The 19,147-nt window shown below is 44.2% G+C and overlaps 1 protein-coding gene across 1 annotated transcript in view; it reads right to left on the reverse strand.

Moving 5' to 3' along the window:
* LOC311111667 (talin-2-like) overlaps window positions 1–19,147 on the reverse strand; it is a 121,264-nt gene that overhangs the window by 66,484 nt on the left and 35,633 nt on the right. Inside the window, exon 2 of the mRNA XM_084154456.1 lies at window positions 12,844–12,891. The gene's annotated coding sequence lies outside the window, so the exon portion shown is untranslated. The remainder of the gene's footprint in view (window positions 1–12,843; window positions 12,892–19,147) is intronic.

Here is a 19,147-nt window from a genome sequence, read left to right on the forward strand (position 1 = left end):
GTGCCATTAAACCCCTACAACTCATCCAGAATGCCGCAGCCCGTCTGTTGTTCAACCTTCCCAAGTTCTCTCACGTCACCCCGCTCCTCCGCACACTCCACTGGCTTCCAGTTGAAGCTCGCATCTGCTACAAGACCATGGTGCTTGCCTACGGAGCTGTGAGGGGAACGGCACCTCCGTACCTTCAGGCTCTGATCAGTCCCTACACCCAAACGAGGGCACTGCGTTCATCCACCTCTGGCCTGCTGGCTCCCCTACCTCTGCGGAAGCATAGTTCCCGCTCAGCCCAGTCAAAACTGTTCGCTGCCCTGGCACCCCAATGGTGGAACAAGCTCCCTCACGACGCCAGGACAGCGGAGTCACTCACCACCTTCCGGAGACATTTGAAACCCCACCTCTTTAAGGAATACCTGGGATAGGATAAAGTAATCCTTCTACCCCCCCCCCCCCCCCCAAAAAAAATGTTTTTATAATAAATAAATACATTGTAAAGTGGTTATCCCACTGGCTATAAGGTGAATGCACCTATTTGTAAGTCGCTCTGGATAAGAGCGTCTGCTAAATGACGTAAATGTAATGTAAATGTATTGTGTGTAGGCCAGTGACAAAAAAAATCTCTATTTAATCCATTTTATATTCAGGTTGTAACAACAAAATGTGAAAAAGGGTGTGTGAATACTTTAAAGGCACTGTACATGTTATCCATATAGAGAACTGTGTATACACTATCCAATACATTACTTTCAATGCATTACACAGCCTACATATTTTCTCTCTTTTCAGTTTCAGCCCACATTTCCTATGACTTACAATACAATATTCTATAGGCTACATTCTACAGGCTACATTCTGTCCCTCAAGTCCTTTCACCATGTGGGACAGTCCCATCAGTAACACAGCAGCATGGCTGTTATCCTAAAAAGATGGGAAACAACACTGTCATGTACTAGATAGGTACACATAATCCTCCTACTCATGATTCCTCTCAAGCCTCATCACTGCAGCTGCTAGCTGGAGTGAGAACACACGGGACACATTCCAGTTCCGAAAGGCTTCAGCTCCAGTTCTGGAAGACTTCTCTCTGCTTGGCCTGCTTCCCAGTCCTGACAGGTGCAGGTACAGGCCACTGGGTTTCTGCCCAGGCTATACGAGTTGACTGTGATGCCCTGTGGAATGCACAATGGCCCCGATGGCATGGGAGTGCCTGGAAGGTGACAAACGACTGCCGCAGCTAGGGCATTGGCCTAGTGGCCTCTCACCCAGACCCAGCCAACAGCCCCAGCCTTACCAGTGAATTGAAAACCACTAGCAAGAAGACAGCTGTCGGTGTGTGTGTGTGTGAGAGCGTGACGGTGTGACCATGACTGTGTGAGGCAGAGGCCTGCAGCTACACAGCCCCCCAGATTCCTCATCGGGCATAATGCCCATGGTTTCACTTCAGAGCAATACTCAGACCATAAATACAGTTCACTGAACCTTCTGACCGTTAAATCCACATGAATTCATAACTACATTCCCTTGTAAAATGTATAGAGCTATTGACTTTTCCTTACTGATTTGAACAGTTTCATTGGATTAATACTAGAGAAGAATAATGAAAGAAGGGACATTCCGGCAAACACTTCAGTTCCTTGCACCCCTATGAAAAATGTAACCTGTCAACAGCATGACATCACTTATTTACCGAGCATGTAATTTAGCTCTTTTAGGAAACAATTAATAGCCTAACCACATCATGTACACCTCTTCAACACACAATGGCTCATAGCCGTTAGCTACAGTCCCACAACACTTGCCCTTGTCTCTTACCATTTTCCAACAACTGGTATTTTATGAATTGAGGTGGTTTTTTGTAAGTGGTTAAATGACCAAGTCACAAATAACCAACAACCAACTAACAGTCTGCTACAGTCCAACACTGTTGGATAGATTAATTGTTATTAAATTGAGTAGGTTTTCATGTTGTTTCATGTTGCTGGTAGTGTCATAAATTCTCTCTAAAAAAAGAAACATCTGCCTTCAAAAAGGTCCAGCCAGTGGACCACCGGGGGAAAAGAGTGAACCTCCTGTCCTTACTCCCAGAGAGGATAGTCTTGGCAGTAGCTTAACCTCTCCACTTCACATCACACGGCTCACTCTGTCTGGTCAGCCTTGAAATGAGCCTCCTTAACCGTCCTGATCCATCTCAGTCGGGCATTGTTCTCACTACAAATACCATTAAGGGCTCTTGGGCGGGTAGCTATTGGTAACGATTAGCAACGCTGGAGAGCTGGTTCCAACGGTAATGTACTCCTACCCAACGTTTAACTTTTGCTTAACCATGTATTAGATCGTAGGTAGGTAGCTAGCTGTAGTTAGGTATTGAATTTATTGTAGGTTAGTATTGTGGTTGTAGTAGCTTTCCATAGGTAATTGTGGACTAGTATCGAGGCACGAGGCTAGCTAGCTAGCGGGTAGCTATTGGTAACGATTAGCAACGCTGGAGAGCTGGTTCCAACGTTTAATTATTATTATTATTATTATTATTTTTTTTTTTTTTGCTGCGTTGTGAAGGGAACTCGACACGGACTTGAATTGTCTGTTTGGTGTGCTGACACACTCTTGGCAGTTTGTTGTGGCCAGGTGTTGATGCTAAGTTGTGTGTTAATGGATGCTAGCTTGCAGGTTGGCTACGGCGTCATAGCTAGGCTTCGTGGGTTGTTGTGGGTAGTTACTGTGTCTTGGCAGTGTCCTCGGCCGTGCCAGCTGTAGCACGAAGCTAGCTAGCTAGCCGTTCTTCAAACAGAGTCGACACAGTGGCCATTGCTAGCTACCCAACATGACCATTTGGCTGTACTGTAGTAGCTAACCACAATTTACTTGTCCTAGCTAGCCAACGTCTAATCATTGCTGCGTCATATAAGGAACTTGACACAGACACGAATGATCTGTTTAGTGTGATATCACAATATTGGTGGTTTGTTGTGACCAAGTGTTGGCGCTAAACGGTGTGTTATTGTTATTGGATGCTAGTCTGCTAGTTGGCTATGGAGTCATAGTTGGCTAGCTGAACAAAGTGGGTTGAGTCTACTCCTTTAAACATTGAACCGCTGTGGTTCACAACAATTCTGATTTCCAAAGGCGGAAGTTGGGAGAGTTTTTGTTCGGGTGGTTCAGTGAAACAATTTTAGTTTCCGAGCTAGAAGATTTGGTGAGGGAGGCCCTGCTCTCTCCACTCCCAGATGCTTAGCCCATTTCATTCCGATCTCCTCTGCATTTTTGTAGCCATTTGCTACAGCCTGTCAACTATGCCTCTGCCTATCCCTGTTCTCTCCTCTCTGCACAGGCTACACAAACGCACCACACCGCGTGGCTGCTGCCTCTCCAATTTGGTGGTCCCTGCACGCACCACCCACGTGGAGTTCCAGGTCGCAGGCAGCCTCTGGAACTGCCGTTCTGCTGCCAACAAAGCTGACTTCATCCCAGCCTATGCCAACCTCCAGTCCCTCGACTTCCTGGCGCTGACGGAAACATGGATCACCACTGAAAACACCGCTACTCCTACTGCTCTCTCCTCGTCTGACCATGTGTTCTCGCATACCCCGAGAGCATCTGGTCAGAGGGGTGGTGGTACAGGAATCCTCATCTCTCCCAAGTGGACATTCTCAATTTTTCCCCTAACCCATCTGTCTATCTCCTCATTTGAATTCCATGCTGTCACAGTCACTAGCCCATTTAAGCTTAATATCCTTGTCATCTATCGCCCTCCAGGTTCCCTTGGAGAGTTCATCAATGAGCTTGACGCCTTGATAAGTTCCTTCCCTGAGGATGGCTCACCCCTCACAGTTTTGGGGGATTTCAACCTCCCTATGTCCACATTTGACTCATTTCTCTCTGCCTCCTTCTTTCCACTCCTCTCCTCTTTTGACCTCACCCTCTCACCGTCCCCCCCTACTCACAAGGCAGGCAATACGCTTGACCTCATCTTCACTAGATGCTGCTCCTCTACTAATCTCACTGCAACTCCCCTCCAAGTCTCCGACCACTACTTTGTTTCCTTTTCTCTCTCACTCTCCTCCCACACTACTCACTCTGCCCCTACACAGATGGTAATGCGCCGCCGCAACCTTCGCTCTCTCTCTCCCACTACTCTCTCCTCTTCCATCCTATCATCTCTTCCCTCTGCTCAATCCTTCTCCCTCCAATCTCCTGATTCTGCCTCCTCAACCCTCCTCTCCTCCCTTTCTGCATCCTTTGACTCTCTGTGTCCCCTATCCTCACGGCCGGCTCGGTCCTCCCCTCCAGCTCCGTGGCTTGATGACTCATTGCGAGCTCACAGAACAGAGCTCCGGGCAGCGGAGCGGAAATGGAAGAAAACTAAATTCCCTGCCGACCTGGCATCTTTTCACTCCCTCCTCTCTACATTTTCTTCATCTGTTTCTGCTGCTAAGGCCACCTTCTACCACTCTAAATTCCAAGCATCTGCCTCTAACCCTAGGAAGCTCTTTGCCACATTTTCCTCCCTCCTGAATCCCCCCCCCCCCCTCCCCCCCTCCTCTCTCTCTGTGGATGACTTCGTCAACCACTTTGAAAAGAAGGTTGACGACATCCGATCCTTGTTTGTTAAGCCTAATGACACTGCTGGTCCTGCTCACACTGCCCTACCCTATGCTTTGACTTCTTTCTCCCCTCTCTCTCCAGATAAGATCCTGCGACTTGTGACTGCAGGCCGCCCAACAACCTGCCCGCTTGACCCCATCCCCTCCTCCCTTCTCCAGACCATCTCCGGTGACCTTCTCCCCTACCTCACCTCGCTGATCAACTCATCCTTGACCGCTGGCCATGTCCCTTCCGTCTTCAAGAGAGCGAGAGTTACTCCCCTTCTCAAAAAACCAACACTCGACCCCACTGATGTCAACAACTACAGACCAGTATCCCTTCTTTCTTTTCTTTCCAAAACTATTGAGCGTGCCGTCTTTAGCCAACTCTCTTGCTATCTCTCTCAGAATGACCTTCTTGATCCAAACCAATCAGGTTTCAGGACTGGTCATTCAACTGAGACTGCTCTTCTCTGTGTCACAGAGACTCTCCGCACTGCTAAAGCTAACTCTCTCTCCTCTGCTCTTGTCCTTCTAGATCTGTCTGCTGCCTTTGATACTGTGAACCATCAGATCCTCCTCTCCACCCTCTCCGAAATGGGCATCTCCGGCGCGGCTCACTCCTGGATTGCGTCCTACCTGACCGGTCGCTCCTACCAAGTGGCGTGGCGGGAAGCTGTCTCCGCACCACGTGCTCTCACCACTGGTGTCCCCCAGGGATCGGTTTTGGGCCCTCTCCTTTTCTCCCTATACACCAAGTCACTTGGCTCTGTCATATCCTCACATGGCCTTTCCTATCATTGCTACGCTGACGATACACAACTAATCTTCTCCTTTCCCCCTTCTGATCACCAGGTGGCGAATCGCATCTCTGCATGTCTGGCAGACATATCAGTATGGATGACGGATCACCACCTCAAGCTGAACCCTGGCAAGACGGAGCTGCTCTTCCTCCCCGGGAAGGACTGCCCGTTCCATGATCTCGCCATCACGGTAGACAACTCCGCTGTGTCCTCCTCCCAGAGTGCGAAGAGCCTAGGCGTGACCCTGGACAACACCCTGTCGTTCTCCGCCAACATCAAGGCGGTGACCCGCTCCTGCAGGTTCATGCTCTACAACATTCGGAGTGCGACCCTGCCTTACACAGGAAGCGGCGCAGGTCCTGGTCCAGGCACTTGTCATCTCCCGTCTGGACTACTGCAACTCGCTGTTGGCTGGGCTCCCTGCCTGTGCCATTAAACCCCTACAACTCATCCAGAATGCCGCAGCCCGTCTGGTGTTCAACCTTCCCAAGTTCTCTCACGTCACCCCCCTCCTCCGCACACTCCACTGGCTTCCAATTGAAGCTCGCATCCGCTACAAGACCATGGTGCTTGCCTTTGGAGCAGTGAGGGGAACGGCACCCCTGTACCTTCAGGCTCTGATCAGTCCCTACACCCAAACGAGGACATTGCGTTCATCCACCTCTGGCCTGCTGGCTCCCCTTCCTCTGCGGAAGCACAGCTCCCCCTCAGCCCAGTCAAAACTGTTCGCTGCTCTGGCACCCCAATGGTGGAACAAGCTCCCTCACGACGCCAGGACAGCGGAGTCACTCACCACCTTCCGGAGACATTTGAAACCCCACCTCTTTAAGGAATACCTGGGATAGGCTAAAGTATTCCTTCTAACCCCCCCCCCCCCCCCAAATTGTAAAGTGGTTATCCCACTGGCTATAGGGTGAACGCACCAATTTGTGAGTCGCTCTGGCTAAGAGCGTCTGCTAAATGACGTTAATGTGCCCTTGAGCAAGGCACTTAACCCTAATTGCTCCTGTAAGTCGCTCTGGTTAAGAGCGTCTGCTAAATGACTAAAATGTAATGTAAATGTAAAAAGTGCTTAAAGGGGCTCTACACTGCAACACTCAATTGATCTTCTTGGCAAGAGAACACACAATCAAAAGTATAGGCTCAACCCTGGCAAAGTTGACGATAAAGGTTAAGATATCGTAATAATTCCATGCAGAAGCGTTCGAAAATACACATTACCAAAAGTATGTGGACACCTGTTCGTCAAGCATCTCATTCCAAAATCACGGGCATTAATATGGAGTTGGTCCCCCCTTTGCTGCTATAACAGCCTCCACTCTTCTGGGAAGGCTTTCCACTTGATGTTGGAACATTGCTGCGGAGACTTGCTTCCAGCCACAAGAGCATTAGTGAGGTCGGGCACTGATGTTGGGTGATTAGGCCTGGCTCGCAGTCAGTGTTCCAATTCATCCTTAAGGTGTTCGATGGGGTTGAGGTCAGGGCTCTGTGCAGGCCAGTCAAGTTCTTCCACACAAATCTCGACAAACCATTTCTGTATGGACCTCGCTTTGTGCACGGGGCATTATCATGCTTAAACAGGATCTTCCCCAAACTGTTGCCACAAAGTTGGAAGCACAGAATTGTCTTTATGTCATTGTATGCTGTAGTGTTAAGATTTCCCTTCACTGGAACTAAGGGGCCTAGCCCGAACCATGAAAAACAGCCTCAGACCATTATTCCTCCTCCACCAAACTTTACAGTTGGCACTATGCATTGGGGCAGGTAGAGTTCTCCTGGCATCCGCCAAACCCAGATTAGTCCGTCGGACTGCCACTGCTCCAGAGTCCAATGGCAGCAAGCTTTACACCTCCTCAGCCGACGCTTGGCATTGCGCATGGTGATCTTAGGCTTGTGTGCGGCTGCTCGGCCATGGAAACCCATTTCATGAAGCTCCCGACAAACAGTTATTGTGCTGATGTTGCTTCCAGAGGCAGTTTGAAACTCTGTAGTGAATGTTGCAACAGAGGACAGACTATTTTTACGCGCTTCAGCACTCGGCGGTCCCGTTCTGTGAGCTTGTGTGACCTACCACCTCGCGGCTGAGCAGTTGTTGCTCCTAGATGTTTCCACTTCACAATAACAGCACTTACAGTTGACCGGGGCAGCTCTAGCAGAGCAGAAATTTGATGAACTGACTTGCTGGAAAGGCGGAATCCTATGACTGTGCCACATTGAAAGTCACTGAGCTCTTCAGTAAGGCCATTCTACTGCCAATGTTTGTCTATGGAGATTGCATGGCTGTGTGCTCGATGTTATACACCTGTCAGCAACCAGTGTGGCTGAAATAGCCGAATCCACTCATTTGAAGGGGTGTCCACATACTTTTGTATATATAGTGTAAATATATTAATTGGACCAGCGGTGGAAGAAAAATTACGTAGTGAATGGTAGCAGTAAAGAAAGTTTGCCATAAAAAATAAATACAAAAATTGAGTAAATATCAGCTAACTACTCAGCAAACACATATCATAACTGTTTTACTGTCATACTATTCATTTAAACATTTTTCAAATGATCTACAACCCCTTTATAACATGATTTCGCGACCGCTGGTCGCATTTTCAATGTCAAACCTGTAAAATCAGCAACAGCGTCCAATTAATGTGTTTAATTTCGAACGCTCTGCATGGAATTATTACATGGTCTTAACCTGTATTTTTTCAAAATCAAATCAATGTTTATTGGTTGCGTACACAGATTTGCAGATGTTATCGCAGGTGCAGCGAAATGCTTGTGTTTCTAGCTCCAACAGTGCAGTAACGCCTAGCAACACAAAACAAACATAATCCAAAAAGTGAAATTAAAGAAATTAAGAAATGTCAGAACAAATCCAATTAACAACCCAAATAGCACTGCAAAAATAATCCTAATGCAATCTATCTGCATCTACATCGGATAAATTTACACAAGATATAATAAGATGGATATGTACAGCAGTAGATATATTAGAGCGAGCTATGTCAAGAATCCAGTTTATAAATATGCGGTGTGTATAAACAGTGTAACTTAAATACAATGTACAGTGTAGAAATATTAGAATGAGCTACGTCGAGAATACAGTATATAAATACACAGTACAAAACCCCATAGCAAAATGGATTGAATTGCAGGAAATTAGCTAAAGATCTGCGCTTTCGACCAAGCATCCTGGAAAGCTTCTGGAAACCACTATTTGATTGAGTAGGAAACCACTTCTTTCCCTCAGGAGAGGTTAGAGCTCTAAATATGAAAATTAGAACTAATTTGCCTTGCTCAACTAATGCCCCATATTTAGGTAATTATCCATTTGTAAGTAATTATAATGAATGGATCTGTTTTCACAAATTGTTACACTAACAGTGTAACACAAACCACCTGTAAGAAGCTATTAGGATATCAATTTCTCCTGGCTGTGGAAATAAGCCAGAACATATGCTTCTAACATTGAATATCACCATGACGAAAGTAAATTACTTATGCCTAATTGAGAAGTAATGAAATGATTTCAAAGCATCGTACAAACTAGGCTTTTCATTCATCGCAAGGGGACCGAGCGCACAAAAGAGGCACAACGGGATTCATAGCAGTGAAACAGTCCCAAGTGGCTCAGTTGGTAGAGCATGGCGCTTGCAACGCCAGGGTTGTGGGTTCGATTCCCACGGGGGACCAGTACAGAGGGGACCAGTAGAGAAAAAATTTATGAAAAATGTATGCACTCACTACTGAAAGTCGCTCTGGATAAGAGTGTCTGCTAAATTACAAAAAAATAATTAAAACAGAAATGAAATAAACATTTAGCCGATAGTACAATAGCTTCAAATATGAAAACTAGGGCAAAGTACAACCCAAGCAACAGTGCAGTCCTCATCTTGATTGAAAACAACCTTTACAAGTCTTTCCATACAGATATTTGCCCATAGTGATTATGCTGTAGCCAAGCACCAACAAACATCTCACACAGCCAAACTTGGCAGATATCCAAGGCACAACTTTGATTACTTATCTACGAATGCAGGCAAAACCAAACAGGAAAGATGGCCACTCATCTGAGTCCAGTCTCACCACACAATTGGCTCCAGTCGCTCCAGTTCTTTTTACTGAGCATTCCTTCTCATGATGATAAACTACTATTCCAGATCTATAAACTGTGGAAATGAAGGCAACTGAACTGTACTCGTGTGTGTGTGTGTGTGTGTGTGTGTGTGTGTGTGTGTGTGTGTGTGTGTGTGTGTGTGTGTGTGTGTGTGTGTGTGTGTGTGTGTGTAAAGTGATTCATAAATGAAGAAACAACCTTCACTATGGTTTTCTAGAATAATGTTTTCTCAACCACAAAATATCTGCTACTATTATGGTAATAGTTCAATAAGTGATCCATTAGCCCTGAGAGCTGATGCCCTCAGGAGAACAGGGACAGAACAGACCTATTCTCTACCCATGATGCTCCACTGATTGACCATGACTGGAGTGGACACCACAGAGAGCTACGAGAGAACATCAGCAGGACTTTAGTTGACAGAGATGAGAAGGTCATTGAGATCCATTAGCGAGGTCTAAGTGAACATTTCCCTTATTGGTACCAGAGGATAGGACACTCAGCAGTGTGCTGATGACAGCCGGCATATTTATACTTCCCTAGTTTCCCCTCTTTCCCTTTCTCCCTCAGACCACCAGCCACAATGCTAATGACCCACACAACACAGCAACCACTGCTGTGGAGATGGTATTAACGACACACAGTGGGGGAAAACAGAGGTGTAATATAGATCATTTGGCTATACATGTCTAGAACCATTTTATCCCCGCTCTACTCCTAAACTTAGCATGTATGTCTTTAAACATACCACGTAGCTCGCCAGCGAAGCAAAGGCTTGAATAGGGTTCCAAATTAAATCTTTCATATAACCCTAGGACTTCATTCATCTCAGAAAAACTCAGATACCCACAGCTCCTCCAACTCATTTCAGAATCAAGTCGCATCGAGTAGCTGAGCACTGTGAGCACCATACATCCAGAGAGAGTTAATTGCTCTGTGAAACCAGTTGTAGAGTCAGCATTGAAGTACAGCACCCACAGCCATGGAGAAACAAAAGTACAAACACGCAGGGCTGCAGTCCACAGCCCCAGCTACACAGCTCTCCTCTCCTCCTAGTGTGTGTGGAGGCTGGCTGCTGACTATTACCACAGTCAGCTAGCAGGAACAAACTATTACCACAGTCAGCAAGCAGGAACAAACTATTTCCACAGTCAGCTAGCAGGAACAAACTATTACCACAGTCAGCTAGCAGGAACAAACTATTACCGCAGTCAGCTAGCAGGAACAAACTATTACCAAAGTCAGCTAGCAGGAACAAACTATTACCACAGTCAGCTAGCAGGAACAAACTATTACCACAGTCAGCTAGCAGGAACAAACTATTACCACAGTCAGCTAGCAGGACCGAACTATTACCACAGTCAGCTAGCAGGAACAAACTATTACCACAGTCAGCTAGCAGGAACAAACTATTACCACAGTCAGCTAGCAGGAACAAACTATTACCACAGTCAGCTAGCAGGAACAAACTATTACCACAGTCAGCTAGCAGGAACAAACTATTACCACAGTCAGCTAGCAGGAACAAACTATTACCACAGTCAGCTAGCAGGAACAAACTATTACCAGTCAGCTAGCAGGAACAAACTATTACCACAGTCAGCTAGCAGGAACAAACTATTACTACAGTCAGCTAGCAGGAACAAACTATTACTACAGTCAGCTAGCAGGAACAAACTATTACCACAGTCAGCTAGCAGGAACAAACTATTACCACAGTCAGCTAGCAGGAACAAACTATTACCACAGTCAGCTAGCAGGACTGAACTATTACCACAGTCAGCTAGCAGGACTGAACTATTACCACAGTCAGCTAGCAGGACCGAACTATTACCACAGTCAGCTAGCAGGACCGAACTATTACCACAGTCAGCTAGCAGGACCGAACTATTACCACAGTCAGCTAGCAGGACCGAACTATTACCACAGTCAGCTAGCAGGAACAAACTATTACCACAGTCAGCTAGCAGGAACAAACTATTACCACAGTCAGCTAGCAGGAACAAACTATTACCGCAGTCAGCTAGCAGGAACAAACTATTACCACAGTCAGCTAGCAGGAACAAACTATTACCAGTCAGCTAGCAGGAACAAACTATTACCACAGTCAGCTAGCAGGAACAAACTATTACCACAGTCAGCTAGCAGGAACAAACTATTACCACAGTCAGCTAGCAGGAACAAACTATTACTACAGTCAGCTAGCAGGAACAAACTATTACTACAGTCAGCTAGCAGGAACAAACTATTACCACAGTCAGTTAGCAGGAACAAACTATTACCACAGTCAGCTAGCAGGAACAAACTATTACCACAGTCAGCTAGCAGGACTGAACTATTACCACAGTCAGCTAGCAGGACTGAACTATTACCACAGTCAGCTAGCAGGACCGAACTATTACCACAGTCAGCTAGCAGGACCAAACTATTACCACAGTCAGCTAGCAGGAACAAACTATTACCACAGTCAGCTAGCAGGAACAAACTATTACCAGTCAGCTAGCAGGACCGAACTATTACCACAGTCAGCTAGCAGGAACAAACTATTACCACAGTCAGCTAGCAGGACCGAACTATTACCACAGTCAGCTAGCAGGAACAAACTATTACCACAGTCAGCTAGCAGGAACAAACTATTACCAGTCAGCTAGCAGGACCGAACTATTACCAGTCAGCTAGCAGGACTGAACTATTAACACAGTCAGCTAGCAGGAACAAACTATTACCACAAACTCTGCCGCTACACAGCGAATATCACCAAGCACAAGTGGAGAACATGGGGGAGTGTAGTGTGGGTGTGTTTGCAGAGAGATACAGAACAAGTCTGAGTGTGCATATGAAATAGTCAGCCATCGAGAGGGGTGGGCATGGAGAGAGAAACATGCAGAAAGAGAGAGAAAGAGAGCTGGGAGGGAGAGAGGGCTGAGAGAGGGAGAGATCTGGACTGCCTTCCTGCTATGCTCTGTTAACTCTTTCCACTCACTCTTTTACCCTCCACTTCCACAGGTCTCCTAGGCAACCAGGCAATGTTCGGGCCATTCTTTGCATAACTACCCTCTGACTATACAAACGTGACACTCCTGGGGCCACCAACGGTGACGGGATTAAAGGTACGGATGTCATGTAGTGTTTAAACAACACTCACGTACACCCCTATGACATGAACAATAATATATGCCACTTTGTGGCTTTACAAGTCTGGAAGCATAGGAAAACTATACTTCTAAGTATATTCTTTGCAAATGTTTGGAGATGGAGATGCCATTTAATGAAAGGTATGAACCATGTTTCTGAAGCTTTGATTTTAAAACAATAATCTTCATAATCTCTAAAATATTCAGTGTCTTACCTTATTGCTGAGGGTAATGCAGCCTAGGATATCTGCAGATATTCACAGCTGAAAAGAAAAAGAAAACTCATGAGATAATGCGTACAGAGATCAAATATAAAGAGGTTTCAAGAACAATACATAACAGATGAATGTATCCCACATGTTAGCAGCTTTACTAAACTAGTTCATTATTATCCCATAATGATGCTACTAAGAGGCGGAATGTTCACAACTAGATATTTATTGGCCCTGATTATTTGCAGTACCCCATATGTCATTCTTTAATAGGCAGTGCTTGAGAATGAAGACACTGTTGAACGTGTCGGATAATTATCCATCAGCTAACAATCAGGACACTATGGCTGGTTAAATGAATGACCATTACTTAATAGGAATCAAACCTCAGGTCACTACAAAACAGAATACATTGAAAAGCAGAGACACCTAAGGGCATGACAGTCAATTCATATAACACAAGATCATACTCAAATGTCAGTTTTCAAGGATAGCCCGAGGACCAAAGAAAACTAATTCAGGAGGAAGTGAAAAAGGAGGTCAAATCTAACTGCTGCATTCAGCTGAAAGATAACAAGGGGCACTGGACATTGTAACTAATATCTGTTGTGAATTTGATCACCTGCTTACTCATCATTACTTCGATTGCACACCTCAGCTTTTAACTCTATGGGGGCTAACCCCCACAACCTGAAACACTGCTGATGTGTGGATTTTAACGCTAGCATGGCTAGCACCAACATCCTGAAAGACCCAATTCTGAAAGCCAAATGTGCTCAATTCAAACAAAACTGCCAGAGGCGCGGCCGATAGGTCGGTTTTAGGTTTCTTCTGGTAATGGATCTACAGCACATCACAGTCATTTCTGAAACTCCTCTGAGACGCAGTAAAAGACAGTCAGGAGACAAGAAGTCCAGTCACAGCAAGTGAGGACAGAAACTGTGGAAAAGAGCACCAATGTCAATATAGTGACGAGGACATGAAACGGACCTGCTTCTCAGATGGGGGTGAGATTATTTATTTTTCATTTATTTAACTAGGCAAGACAGTTGAGAACAAATTGTTATTTACAATGACGGCCTACCAAAAGGCAAAAGGCCTCCTGCGGGGACGGGGGTTGGGATTTTTAAAAAATATATAGGACAACACACACACCACAACACTACATACAGTAGCATGCGAAAGTATTCACCCCCCTTGGCCTTTTTCCTATTTTGTTGACTTACAACCTGGATATAAAATGGATTTTTTGGGGGTTTGTATCATTTCATTTACACAACATGCCTACCACTTTGAAGATGCAAAATATGTTTTATTGTGAAACAAACAAAAAAAAAAAGAAAAAAAAGAAAACTTGAGCGAGTCAATACTTTGTAGAGCAACCTTTTGCAACAATTACAGCTGCAAGTCTCTTGGGGTATGTCTCTATAAGCTTGGCACATCTAGCCACTGGGATTTTTGCCCATTCTTCAAGGCAAAACTGCTCCAGCTCCTTCAAGTTGGATGGGTTCCACTGGTGTACAGCAATCTTTAACTCATACCACAGATTCTCAATTGGATTGAGGTCTGGGCTTTGACTAGGCCATTCCAAGACATTTAAATGTTTCCCCTTAAACCACTTGAGTGTTGCTTTAGCAGTATGCTTACGGTCATTGTCCTGCTGGAAGGTGAACCTCCATCCCAGTCTCAAATCTCTGGAAGACTGAAACAGGTTTCCCTCAAGAATATCCCTGTATTTAGTGCCATCCATCATTTCATCAATTCTGACCAGTTTCCCAGTCCCTGCCGATGAAAAACATCCCCACAGCATGATGCCGCCACCACCATGCTTCACTGTGGGGATGGTGTTCTCGGGGTGATGAGAGGTGTTGGGTTTTCCTTGATGGCCAAAAAGCAAAATTTTTGTCTCATCTGACCAGAGTACCTTCTTCCATATGTTTGGGGAGTCTCCCACATGGCTTTTGGCGAACACCAAATGTGTTTGCTTCTTTTTTCTTTCAGCAATGACTTTTTTCTGGCCATTCTTCCGTAAAGCCCAGCTCTGTGGAGTGTACGGCTTAAAGTGGTCCTATGGACAGATACTCCAATCTCCGCTGTGGAGCTTTGCAGCTCCTTTAGGGTTATCTTTGGTCTCTATGTTGCCTCTCTGATTAATGCCCTCCTTGCCTGGTTCGTGAGTTTTGGTGGGCGACCCTCTCTTGGCAGGTTTGTTGTGGTGTCATATTCTTTCCATTTGTTTATAATGGATTTAATGGTGCTCCGTGGGATGTTAAAAGTTTCAGATAATTTTTTATAACCAAACCCTGATCTGTACTTCTCCACAACTTTGTCCCTGACCTGTTTGGAGAGCTCCTTGGTCTTTATGGTGACGCTTGCTTGGTGGTGCCCCTTGCTTAGTGGTGTTGCAGACTCTGGGGCCTTTCAGAACAGGTGTCTATATACTGAGATCATGTGACAGATCATGTGACACTTAAATAAAGTCCACCTGTGTGCAATCTAACTAATTATGTGACTTGGTTGCACCAGATCTTATTTAGGGGCTTCATAGCAAAGGGGGTGAATACATATGCACGCACCACTTTTCCGCTATTTATTTTTTAGAATTTTTTTAAACAAGTTATTTTTTTCATTTCACTTCACCAATTTGGACTATTTTGTAGATGTCCATTACATGAAATCCAAATAAAAATCAATTTAAATTACAGGTTGTAATGCAACAAAATAGGAAAAATGCCAAGGAGAATGAATACTTTTGCAAGGCACTGTAAAGAGAGATGGGATGTACTGTACTCCAGCAACCTAGGCCTCATAAGCCCCCTCTACATAGTGTCCACCTAACCATGGTTGCTTCTGAAATGGCACCCCATTTTACTTTATAGTGCACTACTGTTTCTTGCAAATAAAGTAGTGCACAATAGACTATAGGGTTCCATTTCTGAAAATCAGTTTTTCTCACTTACTAAAGGCTATGAATACCTGGAAAATGATAGAATGAGGTGATAATTAATTGATCAGCTCAGGCTTCAGCTAAATAAATATTGTGAATGCTGAATGAGACTGATAGAGAAGATAGAGAAGAACCTTATGTACAGATGTGGGATGTTAATTTGATCACCCTGTTGCAGGAAATTCAAACTTGTAGCGTATTTAAGGTTTAAAAGGGTTTCTAAAGTTTGTAATTTCCACTTTAAAATGTCAGACTCGATTTGCCCTAACTAAAAATGTATCAACCCCCACATACAGTGAGGGAAAAAAGCATTTGATCCCCTGCTGATTTTGTACGTTTGCCCACTGACAAAGAAATGATAAGTCTATAATTTTAATGGTAGGTTTATTTGAACAGTGAGAGACAGAATAACAAAAAAAATCCAGAAAAACAAAAATTCTATAAATTGATTTGCATTTGAATGAGGGAAATACCCTGGATTTTTTGTTGTTATTCTGTCTCTCACTGTTCATATAAACTTACCATTAAAATTATAGACTGATCATGTCTTTGTCAGTGGGCAAACGTACAAAATCAGCAGGGGATCAAATACTTTTTTCCCCTCACTGTAAATTGTTATTAATTATAATCCACATTTCCTGTTGCTGCAGGATTATTTTCCTACAGTGAGAAAATGGTCAAATGAATATCCTGCATCTGTACTACATGAAAGACACCTGCATTCCTGTCATTCGTTATTCTAAAGCCCCAGAGGTTTGGGGATAAAAACTAAATTGTGCTTGATACAGCATTCAAAACTCCACCCTGATGAAGCCTACAGAAATGTCCCTACCTTGACAGTTTACAGTACAGAAGTGTCTGTCAACAGGTAGCCTAGGTGCTTTGATTTGAAAGAGATGGTTGTAACTTCTATTTTTTGTTTTATTTTTTAACCTTTATTTAAAAATAGGCAAGTCAGATGTGATACAGCCCGGGATCGAACCAGGGTCTGTAGTGACGCCTCTAGCACTGAGATGCAGTGACTTAGAACGCTGCTCCACTCGGGAGTAGTTGGCATCTTTGGCTGATTTGATTACATTTAACGAAATCCTGCTTTCAGAAAGTGTAGGGTAATCTTTGGTGGGAACACCATCTCATTCCCTGGAGGGTTGTAGAGGTGGGGCAAACAGGGTCATATCACCACTGCAATCTGAGGAGTAACAATGCACGACATGACTCCATTGTTGGGCTACATTTGTCAACTATTTCCACTGTTTTTCATACAGCAAGTTGGACCGACTGCGGGCCCTGCAGACAATGTGGTGCCAGGGGAAACATACCAGCCAGCGGTGAAAATAGCTTTTTAATAAAGCAGCACTCTATGGTATCCCAATTTAACACTATTCCCTCACCACTCCCATTCACTTTCAACAACAGTCTGATTAACACTAGAACATTGCCCCCCCCCCCCAAAAAAAAAAAAAAGATTACAAAAAAAAAAGATTAAAAATAAGTAAGAGAACAAGAAGAACAATCAGATGTCATTCATTTCTTCCCCACCATCAGAGTAATTTTCATTCAGATTTTGTATGAACGCACACTCTCACTGTGTACTCCAAGTAGGCCAGCGTAGACTGATAAGACTGCTTTGATTTGGTGTACCGATACATACAATTTTGAGATTATAATTAGAATAGATCAATACAATGACCCTCCCTGTTCGTCATTCACAATTGGTGATTACATAATTATGCTTCTTTCGCTTCCCCTCGTTCATCAACTCACCCATTCTCCCCATCATACTTTACTTAATTTATTTCATCTGTTGTTATACCTGTGAAATTCTTGTTGGTATAGTTTAGGTTCATTTGAAGCAATTATCGGGGTGATTATCAACTGCGCACGGCACCTTCAACTGTCGGGAGAAGGAGGGGAGCAGGCCCTACTGTTGGGAGAAGGAGGGGGAACAGGGAAAACCATTCCGAAAATGACAAGCCCTTTAGATGTTGTACACATGAAATTGAGTAATTCCAAACTTTATCTGCAACGTTCAATTCTATTTTGTTGTGACTCAATCGATACCTTGGTCCATTCTACAGGTAACTGCCAAAATAAAGGAAAAACTTAAGTAAATGAGGGATACAAAGTATATTGAAAGCATGGGGTGCTTCCACACAGGAAGTTCCAGACACTTGTAGAATCTATGCCAAGGTGCATTGAAGCTTTTCTGGCAGCTCGTGGTAGGCCAACGCCCTATTAAGACACTATGTTGGCGTTTCCTTTATTTTGGCAGTTACCTGTAGCAGCAGGCTACACAGACAATGGAACAGCTGGATAGGGGAAACAGGTCGAGTCACGAAAAAGGGAAAGTAACGTTGCGGATAAAGTTCGGATTGACACAATTTCATGTGTACAACATCTAACGACCTGCATCACTATACTGAGAGCGTTGCCATTTGTAGATGGACGTATTGGGGTGTTTTTGGAACCCTTGTTCATGTTTTTTCAAAAACATGAAATCACAAAAAAAGGTGTCTGAACCCTTCTATAATGTCATTTATATCAAAAATAGAGATTTGGTTGTAAAAAAGAACTATTCCTTTAAGGTTCTAACAGTGACTGTTATATAGACTTACAGTGCCTTCAGAAAGTATTCACACCCCTTGACCTTTGACATTCTGTTGTGTTACAGGCTGAATTAAAAAATTGAGATTTTGTATCACTGGCCTGCCTGCCTGCCTGCAAACAAGACATGCATCCTGTTTGCAATAAGGCACCAAAGTCAAATTAATGTCCTGAATAAAAAGCATTGTTTGGGGCAAATCCAACACAACATATTACCGAGTACCACTTCATTTTGTCAAGCATGGGTATGCTTGTCATCGGCAAGGACTAGGGAGTTTTCAGGATTAAAAAAAGGATTTCAGTCTGCTTTCCACCAGACACTGGGAGATTAAGTCACCTTTCACCAGGACAATAACTAAAATCTACATTGGAGTTGCTTACCAAGAAGTCAGTGAATGTTACCGAGTGGCCCAAATTACAGTTTTGACTTAAATCTACGGCAAGACTTGAAAACGGTTGTCTAGCAATGATCAACAATGAATTTGAGCTGGAATAATTTCGAAAAGAATACTGGGCAAATCTTGTAAAATCCGGCTGTGCAAAGCTCTTAAAGACTTACCCATAAAGACTCACAGCTGTAATTGCTGCCCTCCTTGCCTGGGTGTGAATACTTATGTAAATGAGATATTTCTGAATGTCATTTTTCAATAAATTAGCAACAATTTCTAAAAACATGTTTTCACTTTGTCATTATTGGGTATTGTGAGTTCATGGGTGAGAAAAATGAAATATTGATTTAATCCATTTTGAATTCAG

Source organism: Coregonus lavaretus (genome assembly GCF_964263955.1).
Source record: "Coregonus lavaretus genome assembly, chromosome: 37".
Classification (NCBI taxonomy): domain Eukaryota; kingdom Metazoa; phylum Chordata; class Actinopteri; order Salmoniformes; family Salmonidae; genus Coregonus; species Coregonus lavaretus.